A 12,824-nucleotide genomic window follows, 5' to 3' on the forward strand; every position below is an offset into this window, starting at 1 on the left:
ATCAGAAGTGAGTTAGAGTCCACAGACACTGCCACGGGTTAGCTTCTATCTACCCTGGCCTCCCAGCTTTCCAATTCAGCCTTTCCCCCCTTATTTATGTGCTCCTGGACTTTAGAGTGAAACACTGGAACAGATAAAATCCAATCCCCCTGACTGAAGGCAAAAGAAGAGCTTTGAGAATTAGTTTATGGTATGATGACCCCCGACCACCGTTTGATTTGTCTTCCGTATTTTTACTGACGACTTTCCAAAACAATACAAGGATTAGAACAAAATATATACTTCGGATGACAGTGAAAATCTTTTTGCTATTATCCCTGAAACCCACATTGTTTATTGAGCTGAGTGAGTGTAGGTTAGACTTGCCCTTGAAAGGGTGCAATTAAAAACTTATAATTATTTTGCTGCTCAGCTTTCTCAGCTGTGATCCAAAGAAGAAAGTTGTCTAACAATGGAGGATTTCACAGTCTGTATCTCTGAGCTGAATCAGAGATCTGATGCCAGCTGTAGCACTGCAGAACATTACATGAATTTGAGAAACTCCTTGAAATAGAGTGAGGCCATAAACCAGTGAGTGAATTATAATGATGCAGACAGTAGTCATTCTGATTTGATAGGAGTTCTGCAGGGCTTCTATTGCATATTTTTCCCATTTTGTTTAAAGGTAAATTCCACCCAATTTGCTTAGACCAACCATCTGGAAGTACTTTTTATTGTCTTTTGACATCTTGCCAACTGGAAGAAATACTATAAAAATACTGAATTTAATGCAATTAAATTATGGTTAAAGAAAATGCTAATTTTTCATCTTCCAACACATGCATTATGTTAAATTAAGTTTCTCCTGGCTTTCTCTGGTAACTATTTGTCCTCTGGGGTGTGTCACAAAGTATGTGGATTCCTCCTTCCATCATTTGACATCTCTGAGGCCCAGCGACCCTTACATGTGTCTGTGTTCAATGATCATGGACACTTGATTCTGTAGAAGAACTCTCATCTTAACATGGAGAAACCCTCCTAGACAATGAGCAGTCAAGTTCTTATAGTTGGTATAGCTTCCTCTATACTGGTCAAAGATTTTTTTCATTCTGTAATGAAATTCTGTTTAAATAAAGCAGTTTTCTAAAAGCTGCATTTTTAATCTCTTATGGAAAGCACTTATTATATAAATCAAGTGGTGGTTGCTTTATCACTTGAAAAATACAAGTCAGGATTTGTTTAGGCCCATTGTCTATCTGCTTAAAGATCCATCTTGTCTCATGGTGACCAGATCTCCTGTTTGAATCAAGTGGACTGAGCTTTTTGTGGTAAAGAATGACTCAAAATTGACACCTACCTATGAAATGGAATAGTATTTACCAAACCACCATCTATGAAATGATGTATTCTTTATAGTGATCTTGCTTTGTCAGGCACTGTATTTGGTTGTTTTTGAATGTTAGGTCAGTCATGATAGAAACCTGCAAAGTTTGAGTCCCATTCACAACATAAAATTGAGACCTAGAAGTCATGTAACTTGACTAAGGTAGAATCTTGAAACTGGGATTCATTCCAGGATCTGCTAACTCAAAACCCCACACCCTGATTCTGGGAAAAATTCTTCTTTTGGTTGTCAGTAATACCTGTGGTTGATATGTTTTCCTAATGAGTTGATCATTGGTTTTGCTGAGGTTTCTGGATGAGTTTCTCATTACATCTTTGTGAAGACTTCTAGTAAAAAATGTTACCAATGCTTTTATGTTATGGTTAGTAGACACTAAAAGTATTTATTAAGCCCAGTGACTTATAAACATTTGAAAATGGACGTATTTCCATCTAATACTCCTGCAGGATCCATGATATTTCGAGCACTGAATGGAGATCTATGTTATAAAATCTAATCAGAAGGACATTTTAAAATATTGTGCCCATTTAGAGAGAATATATTGAGTGGGCATCAGCAAAAGAGCTAGAGAAAAACTATCATCTTAGATGAAAGTAATTTTTAAACTTAGTGAATTGCTAAATCCCTAACACAGCTGACTAAAGTCTTCCATATCTTCTGCTTCATTTATTGTAGATGAAATTAATTTTATTTGATGGTATCCTTTAAAGTCTCAAATATTATTACAGTGAAATATGATGATTATAATGATGTCTATTTATGCATGTAATATGTGTCTTCCAAAAATAATTGCATAATAAATTTTCATTTCACCGTAATAGGAGAGTTGGGTATCTGTTCGGCTCTCATAGTTAAAAAAGAAAGACATTGGATGATGATTTTTGAGCCAAATCCCACTAGATAGAAAAAAATAATGTTAGGAAACATTTTCTCTTAATTTTTTCAGATGAGGTTTGCTTACTTTAGAGATTTTACCTACCTACTTCGGTATACACCATGCTTGCATGCAGGAAAATTCTTTTAAAGGAGGATTCATAAAGTTTGTCAGTGTTAGGCTATCGGGGAGATTCAAGGTACAGGAATGTTTCAGGAACATCTGAGCTATTATGACTGTGTAATTTGACTTTTGTTAAGTGTGTGGAGCTTTTGTTGTCTGTGTATAATACAAACACGATGGAGTAATATCTGCTATCATTTGCCTTCTGAGGTCACTGTGTAAACTGATCAGGGTGAAATTATGTAGTGATTAAGTTTCTCCAATTTCTGCTACTTTCAAGCATTCTTTTTTTTTTTTTTTTAAGATTGATTGATTTGAGAGAGAGGGAGCAAGCGAGAGTGGGAGGAGGGACAGAGGGAGAGGGAGAGAGAGAGAGTGAGTCCTTGAGCAGACTCCCCACTGAGTGCAGAGCCTGCTGCAGAGCTTGACACAGGACCCTGAGATCATGACCTGAGCCAAAATTAAGAGTTGGGTGCTTAACCGACAAAGCCACCCAGGTGCCTCTTCATGCATTCATTCTTCCCCTCTGTTCTACCTCGCCTTCTTCTGCCCACTTCAGCCACACATGTCAACATGCCATATCACTCTTTCCAGTTCATGCTACTTGAAGGGAGGATGCTTCTTTCATTATGAAATCCTGCTGAATGTACTGGAAGGTTTTGCCCCAATATATCAACATACACCAGTGCATTTATATGAGTCCTAGCTCCACTCTGCCCCAATACTGTGGGCATGCCATTAAATCTTGGATATTCTTTGCCTAAATTTTCCAAATCTTGTCCAAGGCTTCTGACGCTAGTTGAGGTCCTTTTGTCTCTTCTCAGGTCGACTTCCCTATGTCTAGTTATTCCATCAATATCTAGCGTATACTTTTACACTAGTGTATAGATGATACATGCTTGAGTGATGCCCTTTCTCCTTCTCTAGAGTACTCCGCTGTTGGTTTGAGAAACATTTTGCCCACTCTTCTGTCTCTGGCTAATTTATTTCCTATTATCCTGGGGACATGACATTCACTCCCAACGTTCCCTTTGCTCTGATTCCTAGAAGTCCAATACCTGACTGTCTGACCTGGTGGTAGCTGGTTGGGACTTTAGATTCTCTTTTGCCTCCTGCCAGCAATCCTTCTACATACATTTTATGTGATGGGTTCTATGGATCAGTTGACATTGTTGATGGAACAGCAGAGATTGCTGGTAGATGGATATATAAGTGCTGTGTTTTGGTCATGAAGTTTCTTGATACAAGAAAATACTAAAAAGGGGGCCGTTCAGTGTAGAAAACAATAGTAAAGTGGTAGAGGAATTAGAATAAAAGCAGTTCACGGTTCTTTGTTTCATAGGACGTTCTTGATCTGAAAGTCTAAAGAATATTATTAGTCGATTAAGTTAGCTATTCCAAAGAGAAGTCATTTAAGGATAGCACAGTCCAGAATGTGGTAGGCTCTATTTTCTTTCCATAGAAATAATTATCCAGGGCTTAATTAGAACAAGCAGAAGAAGGGATGAGCAAAGGAAAAGGGCACCTGGAATCCAGGACACAGTTGATTTTCTGCGCATCGTTTACTGGGACAGGACACTGCCTTCTTGCAGGAGACAGAGTCTTTCATTTCAGAGAACACCATGCATGAGTTTGGCTAAGATCCTCTGTCTTGTTCTAAAATAAAACTCTAATACTGACAGTCACAGTAGTATTTGGCCTTAATTAGCCTCTGTTTATACTCCTGTAAGTTACAACTTGTGGCGTTTTCTAATCATGATCACATATTTAATGTCAAGGTTTTCTATTTGGTGGGCACAAGATTAATTTTATTTCTCCCTTCTTCTGTCCCTTCCTTGTGGGTAATTCATCAGCACAGTTTAATTCTTTGGGTTGGGGATGAGCTATTCTTCTAGCAGTGGGTAATGATGTGACTTGACTCTCAGCCCACGGGTGACATAAAAGAAGTGCCTCAGGCCTATTCTAGTTGGAGAAATGGTGTACATGAGACTCAGGTGTGCCTTTATCGGTGTGCAGCTAGCAACACACTGTTGCTTCCACTTGATGTTGCTTGGATATGAGCTGGAGATGCATCAACCCTGAAGTGGTTAAATTTGAAGGACCCCATGGAATAGATAAGGCACAGAATGCATATCCACAACAAAGACTTGTCTTCTGTTTGGCTGCTCTAGCCCAAGGCTAAGCTAATTGTCCAATTAAGAAGATTTATTAAACTCCAGAGCCCCACAAGATAATCAGGAGCATAACAGAGAACATGCCAGAGACATGCCATGTTGTTTTTTCCTTTCCACTGTACAGCTGTCTGACTGGATTTCTCTGGTCCAGGCTGCAAAAACAAGCTTAATATGCAAGGAGGTTGAGAATAATTTCTGGAGTGGTGCTGTAAGCTATTTTATTCATGGTTACACAGTGTACCTAGTTTTTCAGATTATCACAGGATGAAATGAGAAATGCTTTTATGAAAAAAAAAGTCCAGATGGAAATTGTCATTTGCTATAATTCAAGAATAAATATAGTGAGTAGGTACAGAACACTCTGTTGTGAAAATGTAGGCAGCTTGTATGTCTTTCTTCTTTCCTTGTAGACTGTTTTATTTACTTATTTATAATCTTTGAAAAGAGTAGCCTGGATGCTTTGCAAAATTAAAGACCAATGAAATGGAAATCCCAATCCTGGAGAGATAGACAGCTGACTTCTCAGGGAAATCACACATTAAAGCAATCCTAGGAAAATGGAACAGAATGCTCTGAAAAGGTGAATAAAGACAAATCCCTTTAGAGTGCCTGTAATGTCAAAGAAAGTTCATTAGTTTTACATGTGATGTTTTACATAAGCTATTAGTATCTCCTTGGAGTTCCTTATTATTATTGTTAATTAAAAAAAATTTCCTAATTGGTAGACTCACAACATCATATGATTTCTTTTGTACTATTATAGATGTAGATGCTTATCTGTTATTTACACACTTTTCAATTTAATAAAAACAAGAGAAAGATACTGGTAGATAAAACTGCTAGCATTAACTTTTAATGAATGGTTGCTAAAAAAATTCTCATGATAAAACAAAAGCTGGGAGAGTTTTTTCCTATTGAATTATTATTTTCATAGGAAGATACATAAAATGTTTTATTAGGATTACATGATGCCTGGGTACAGAAAAGAGAAAAAAGCCTACATGGAGGCTGTAGCATCATACTTAACATGAAACCAGGGAGCAGTAGGGGTTCTTATTCCTTTGTTAGAAACCATTTTTCCTTGAGTTTTTTTTTTTTTTTTTCCTCCATGGAGACTTTGATTCGAGTAGCTGCAGGAACAGTCAGCAGAAGCCTTCCTGGTAATGACCCAGCCTGCCCCCCTTGCCTCCCCTGTGGGGTGCTTTGGCCCATGGCCAGGTGCATTTAATAAGTTTTTAACACCTCTTTGGGGAGGGAAGTATATTTTCCGAAGGGAGAAAAAGTTAGTCATGGAAAGGTTTAGGATGTGAAGGTCTGAAGGTCAACCCATAAATCACATACAGGCTGCTGTTGAGGAGCCTGTGTCCCTAATGCAGGTAAAGGTGTGGGCCGGGAGGGGGAGCCCAGAGCTGGGTGTATGTACTGGCTGCCGATGGACAGATGGACTGAGAGACGTGGGGTTTTCATTCTTGCTTGGCCCTGAACTCAGATTGCCAGTAACTTGGCTGCCCAGGTTTGCCAGAAAAGGGCTTTGAACCCCACAAATGAGAAGTGCAGCCCAAATCCCAAATTCGACTATCAGGATACGGCTTTAGAGGCACATTTCTGTGATTGATTACTGTATGGCTTTCCTGGTGAATTATTTTCTTGTGATTTTAGCCACGTTTCTAAACAGATAGATATTAAGCCATACTTTTCTATAAAACACTTATTTGGGGCTTAAACAGGGTGCCAGGGTCTAAGTGAAGACCAGCTGGTTCAGTGTCCAGACTCCTGGGTCCTGCTTTCAGCTCTGCTATCAGTGTTTCTGGGGCAGACGACTTATCCTCCTGGGGCCTCAGCTTTTAAATCTGTGAAAAGAGAAGGTGGAAGTAAAATTGATGGTTTTAAAACTGTGTTTCAAATGGCCCCAGATTTTCCCTGAAGTGCTCTGAGAGGGACTAGGGGCTGGGGTCAAGGCTTTTGAAAATCATGGTCTCTTGCTACAAAAAGGCTGAAAATCTGCAACCAGATGTTCCTGGAGCTCTGTTTGACTCTGACATTTATTTTTTTTTAAAAGTTACTTTGACATTAAGTTTGACTGGGAACTGTTTTCAGGTTAGAGCGACTGCAGAGTAGAGAGGTTCAAAGACCTGGGAGAGCCTGCTGCCTAGGTTCAAATCTCAGCTCTGTCTCTTGTGCCATGCTATGTATTTGGGCACCTTTCTTAACATCTATGTTCCTCAGCTCCGTATCTGTGAAAAGAGGATAATAACTTGGGCAACAATGATGTGTCAATGTAGGTCCATTGATTGTAGCAAATGTACTCCTCTGGATGGGATTTTGATAATGGGGAGACTGTGCATTTGTGTGGAGCAGATGGCATGGTAGGAAATTTCTGTATCTGTCCCTCCATTTTGCTATAAACATGAAGCCACCCTGAAAAATACAGTCTATTAATAATAAAAAAAAAAAAAAGATAATAAAAATAGTAACTGTTTCACTGGGTTGTTTTAAGGGCAAGATAATTAACGATTGTAAAATATTTAAAACACCAACTTGGTGCCTATTAAGCATCATAAAATATTAAAATATAAAATATTAAGTGCATGCTTATCCATTGGAAAACTTGTTTGCAACATGAAGCAATTTCTGCAATGTTTGAGCAATTTCAGTGTTTTCTTCATGTCCAGTGTGTTTCCAGCTTGACTGAATAAGATGGCAACCCACATCTTAGGTAGAGTGGTTGTTTCAGGCCAAGAGAGCAACTTGAGCAAGTTTTGGAAACAGAAGTTCTAGAAGTAGAAAAGTGTAGTTAGTGTTGGTAAGAATTGTGTTCTGAGAAAGTTGTCCAAGGAGGGGTTAGGTTATGCTGGAGCCCAGTGCAGGGTTGGGGGAAATCCTTTCTGTAGGGATGAGATTTCCAGCTAATGGTGGTGATGATGATGGTGGAGGTGGAGGTGGTGATGATGGTGCAGATGGTGGTGATGATGGTGGGGGTGGTGATGATGATGGTGGAGGTGGAGGTGATGGTGGTGGAGGTGGAGGTGATGGTAGAAGTGGAGGTGATGATGGTAGAGGTAGAGGTGGTGATGGTGGAGGTGGAGGTGATGGTGGCAGTGGTGATGATGGATGTGGCAGTGATGGTGATGAGGCAGGACAGGAGATTCCTTTAGAAAGGAAGCCATTTAGCTACAAGGCAAGGAGAGAAGTGGGAGACAGACAGACTGAGGAATCCTTCTTTCCCTCATTCTTCATGACCTGTGAAATTCAGCTAGCCTCTCTCGCAGGTGCACATTTGGCTCGTCATTCCATTACTGCCTCAAAGCAAAGCAAAAGCAGCCAGATAGCTGAGGATCAAAGCATGCTTTGCTAGGACATTTGGGGTTCCTGTTCAGGTTTTTGAGGGTTTTGCTTACAGATGTTGGCAGTATTCATTTTATTTCCCAAACTCTGCTGTCCTCGTTACTGTGGTAACTGAAGCTCACTTAATCTGGTTTCCATTATATAAGTGATTTGTAAAAGCCACGTTTCATTGTGATGAAATTGTGTGTTGTTGTGGTTCAGGATACAGATTTGTTAGTAGGTGTAGTACTTTCTAGCTATAGGATCATACTGACATAGTAAGTAGACAAGATTTGAAGTATGGAAAAAGATAAGATGTTCCCTTTTTACATGCCATCCTTCTGTTAATGCCACAACTCAGCATTGCTTTGAGATTTAACTTTGTATCTAACAGAGATTCTCAATGTGAGGGAGGGTGATTTGCCCCCACACCTCCCACCCCAGGACAGTTGTCAGTATCTGGGGCCATTTCGATGGTCAAGCCTGTTATCTTGGGCTCCTGGCATCTCATAGGTAGAGGCAGGCAGTGCTGCGCAGCACTATCTGGTGCTCATGCAGCCCCCAGCACAGCGAAGTGACCTATCCGAACACCAGGAATGCTCAGATTAAGGAGCTCTGGTGTATAGTGTTCATTTCATGAGAAGTTTTATAGAATATACATTCCTCATTCTGGAATCTCTTCCTTTCCAATTCCCACATCCATGACAAAGCCATCTAACATTTACTTAAAGACCTGTTTGAAAATCGTGTACTGTGAGAAACCTACTTGCATCCGGCCAGTGTCTTTTTATATCTTTTCTGTACATTCTCTTGATACAAACATTTCCAGATTACCCCTGCAGATATCCTGTGTTTCTCAACATGGCATTTTTTATCACTTCTTACAAAGCAGCTTCTATATATGTTTCTTCTCCCTAAGTTTGGTTTTAGACTCCTTAATACCTTGTGAAATTTCTTTGATTTATGTGAAAAATGTAGTTTAGCGCTATCCATGCTTTACATATCTGGTAAATACTTAATGTTTAAATTTGATACTTGATGCATTTATATAAATCAAAATATTATTTTATTGACATCTGTAATTCCTTTCACTGAAGAGAAAAGAAAACAATGTTTCTTCTTTTATTTTCCCAAACCAGACACATATTTAAAAATCATTGGATTTGAATACAGACATCAAAGAAGGTTGTTTCACATCTGAGAAAATATTTCCAGCTTTCTACTTATCTAAACTTTTCTTATTGTATTTATTTGTTAATAAATCTAGGGTAGAGTCTTTATGACACTATTCTCACTGGCCAGTGTTTTAAAAGCCTGTGTTATACTCTCTTTTTTAATGATATTATAAATAGATATTTATGACTTTCAAAAGTTAACAGTGAGTGAGCAACTGCCATTAGGAAAATGTTTCCATTTGGACAAATCCTGCCATCAGGCATGCGGGGTTTTTTGAGACAACTAATTTGGTGATGTCATTTTAACTGTGCTCTTTTTATTTGATTTCTATCAGGTTCTTCCATGTTCATTTCTTTGGATAGATAAGGCAGGAGGCGTGTATTAACATCATCTTGGAGAATTGGAAACCCAGAGTTCTTTTCTTCCTGGTAGGTAAGGACAAGGCCATGAGCCAATCATGTGGATGGGTCACCTCTCACAGGAGTGTTTGAGATGCAGGCTGGGTGCTTACCCTGGGTGAGTTGATGTCCTCTCTTGTGGACATAGATGACCCACACATGTCTTTTGTGTGGTCAGTTCAATGGTCAGGGCCAATGGTGATATGGAAGAGAATCTAGATAGTTGAAGTCCCCCTTTAGAAGGCCATGAAAAGAAATTCATGAATATTGCCCATCAGCTGGCCACTGGGCACCTTGGTGACCTTTGGTAGGTATTAGCTCATTCTTGCCTTGCAGTCGTCCAGCAAGGTGGGTGTGAATATCCTTATTTTGCCCACAGAGGACCGGCAGCTCACATTGTTGATTTAATTCGGCCACTGTTTTTATTTCCATATTTGACTGAGGTCTGCCCAGCTCCAAATACGTATTCTCACTGTATCCCACTGGCTTTTATGATAAACCGTCTAGTTCAGTGTGCATGAATGAAGGTGACCCAGGCTCAGAAGGGACACTGTCCTAGACCTTCTGGAAACATGACCTTAACCATTCTTTAAAATTTCAGGAAGGTGCTGCTTTAAGTTTGACAAGCCCTGAAGTACAATACATGGCTATTGGATGACAGGGAAGATTTTTATGGAATCATGTAGGACAGCCCCCATTGTGGGATTCCTGTGGGATTCCTGTGGAATTTTGAATCTCCAGAGAGTGGAGTGGGTGGGTCCATTTTTCCGTGAAGCTATTTCTGTGTTACTCAGATTCTCAGAAGGGGCAGAAATACTCCAACAAGCAGGGCATTTGGAACACCCTGTTTTGTCTCCTGACGTGTACAAACACAGTCTCAGAGGACATTCCCAGAGTGGGCTGTTTGGGCCTGTTGTTTCATGGTGGGATATAATAATGAATATCTTGCTTAACATTCTGTAACTCTGGAAGTTGCTTCCAAACCACATGGTTTTTCATTAAACTGGGTGAGACAACATGCTCAGAACGCTGCTTACCCTGTGTTTGGGCAGCTGGATAATCCGTTTTGGAACCTAATACCTGATCAAAAAGAAAGAGACAACAACACAGCTCAAAGCTGTTGCAATACTCACCTTCTATGACTTACCCTTTGGAGGTTGTCTAAGATAGTCCACCCGGGAGGTCGTTGTGTTTGTTCACTCATGTGTGGCTACTCCTTCCTCTGACCTCAAGAACTAGCTGTCTGAGGTTGGTCGGATCATGTCATCAGATTATGTGCCATTGGGACACTGGGGAAATTATTTGTCATCAGATTATGTGCCAGTGGGACACTGGAATGATCCTTTGTAAGTGGAGCCCTCTAATTACCCCTTTTGCAAAGACATTTCAAAATAATTAGATTAAATAAGGAATCAGGTGATATAGCATTAGATACTTTGAGCTATTATCAGGTCTTCTAAATGGTTTAGCCTTGGCTTAAAGATTTATTGCTGATATTAGAAAGTTCTGGCACAGAAGCAGCAATTTGAGTCTTGTTTTTCTCCTTCACATAATGTATATAAGTACACACACACACACACACACAGAGCCCTATAGTGGAGAGCGTATGTTGAAATGACTTGAACCTATGACTTTGATTAGAAACAAATCATTGATGTGTTCTTCTTACCCTCATGTCAGGCAGCTAATAAAAGCATGTTTGGGGAAATACAACAGTCCTGGATTTCATAGTCTATGAAATTAACATAGGGATCACATGTATGTCTTCTAAAAATGATTCCCATGCCGAGCCTGGCTCAGGACTTGGATGTAAACACCAGGTCGTTTTATAACCAGACCTTTACTGTGTTCCTGACCAGTTCCAATGGCAGGAGAGCTATGTGTATACAGTTTCTGTTTCTCTTTTCTGTCATCCTCTTTTAAAAATTTTATTAAGTTGTTTGTTTCTAAGGCTAAAACCTTTGAACATTGCTGAGGAATACTCAGCAAAGCAGATTGGCCCATTTTTCAACAGAGTATGAGATGGCTTAAAATTAGGGGTTCCAAGTTTCATTACAATGTGACAGCAGGTACATGTTAATCATTGCATGCTAGTCAGAGAGATGATGCATGTAAAGAATTCAGTATTATAAAATTCACAGCAACCCACGGGAAAACACAGTTAATATCCTTGTTTTGTAATGAGACAATTGAGCTGTGGAGAAGTTAAGTAACGTGCCCCAAGTCACCCAGTCAGCAAGGGGCAACACAGAGACTTAAATTCAGAAAGCTTGGTGAAGGAGTTGGGCTTCTTCACCCCCTCCTGTTCCTCTTCTTTATCCCACAAACATTAGCTGGGTCTTTGTAATATTGAATATCTAAGTTCTCTATTGTGATGAAAAGGTGTACTAGTAAGAGCGTCTCTGTCCATGGGTTTGTGTTATGTTGGGGGAATTAAATTCATGAATAATTATATCACTTTGTAAGTAGAATGATAAAGAGCATATACAATGGGCTTTGTTTGAGTACAAGGTTAAAGGAAGAATTGGTTCTCATGAATGACAAAGCTTTTGCAGGTGCATTTGAGGTAGGCCTTCACGGGATAGATGGAAAATTGTAGTTTGGGGAAGGCATGGTGAGCATAAGGAGCAAAAGGGTGTATGGACACCAAAATGCTGGTGTGTCTCAAGAATGATGAATCATGCCTGGCGCATATTGGAAGATGAGGCAGGGGCTCGCAGTGAGATTGTGTTGCATCTTGCAGGCCATGCTCAGGGACTGTCCACAGGATTAAGTCCAGAGGATCCAGACAGAGGCGTTTAAGCCATGTTGCAGGTAGATGGAAGAAAGAGAGAACAGAGCCAGGGATGTTCAGCTAGGCCACTGGTCAGGGCAGAGACAGAAAGGCATTTAACAGGTACCATTTTGTGGCCACTTAATACATATCTGTGTTGGGAACATTAAAAGAATGAGCTTATGTGGTCCTCATAAAGACAGGTAGATGGTATTGGTATTTTAGGTGAAGAGAAAATGTTGGCAAAGGTTTAGTATACTTTCCCAGAGTCACCAAGCTAGAAAGCAGGGTTGAATTCAAATTCACATCTGCCTAATTCCACAAATCTCTCCAAGGACCTTTGGAACAAACCCTTTTGCATGGGATTGGTGATAAAGTCATAGCATCTCTTCTGAAATTGAGGGTGAGGTTGAGATATTCTACTTTGAGAAAGCCTTGCGAGAAGTGTTGAGAGCAGAGATTAGCTGTCAAAGTCCTTTTTAGCTCTGTCGTTATATGTTTACAGTAGAACTGACTAGTCCTTGGCCATGAGCAAAATCACCTTATTTATTGATTGTATGACTATGTGGACATTTTGCAGATCCTTCTTTACAGGTTA

The 12,824-nt window shown here is 39.8% G+C and overlaps 1 protein-coding gene across 13 annotated transcripts in view; it reads left to right on the forward strand.

Moving 5' to 3' along the window:
• The window catches only part of SEMA5A (semaphorin 5A), a 475,568-nt gene that overhangs the window by 125,904 nt on the left and 336,840 nt on the right, over window positions 1–12,824 (forward strand). For 5 of the 13 annotated variants that reach the window (XM_072807363.1, XM_072807350.1, XM_072807351.1 and 2 more), the window contains one exon: window positions 9,390–9,483. The exons of 6 other annotated variants lie outside the window; for them this stretch is intronic. The gene's annotated coding sequence lies outside the window, so the exon portion shown is untranslated. Of the gene's footprint in view, window positions 1–9,389; window positions 9,488–12,824 lie in introns of all 13 variants that reach the window. 2 more of the 13 variants (XM_072807354.1, XM_072807355.1) reach the window with 1 other exon arrangement.

This window comes from Canis lupus, chromosome 31 (genome assembly GCF_048164855.1).
Source record: "Canis lupus baileyi chromosome 31, mCanLup2.hap1, whole genome shotgun sequence".
In the NCBI taxonomy this organism is placed as follows: Eukaryota; Metazoa; Chordata; class Mammalia; order Carnivora; family Canidae; genus Canis; species Canis lupus.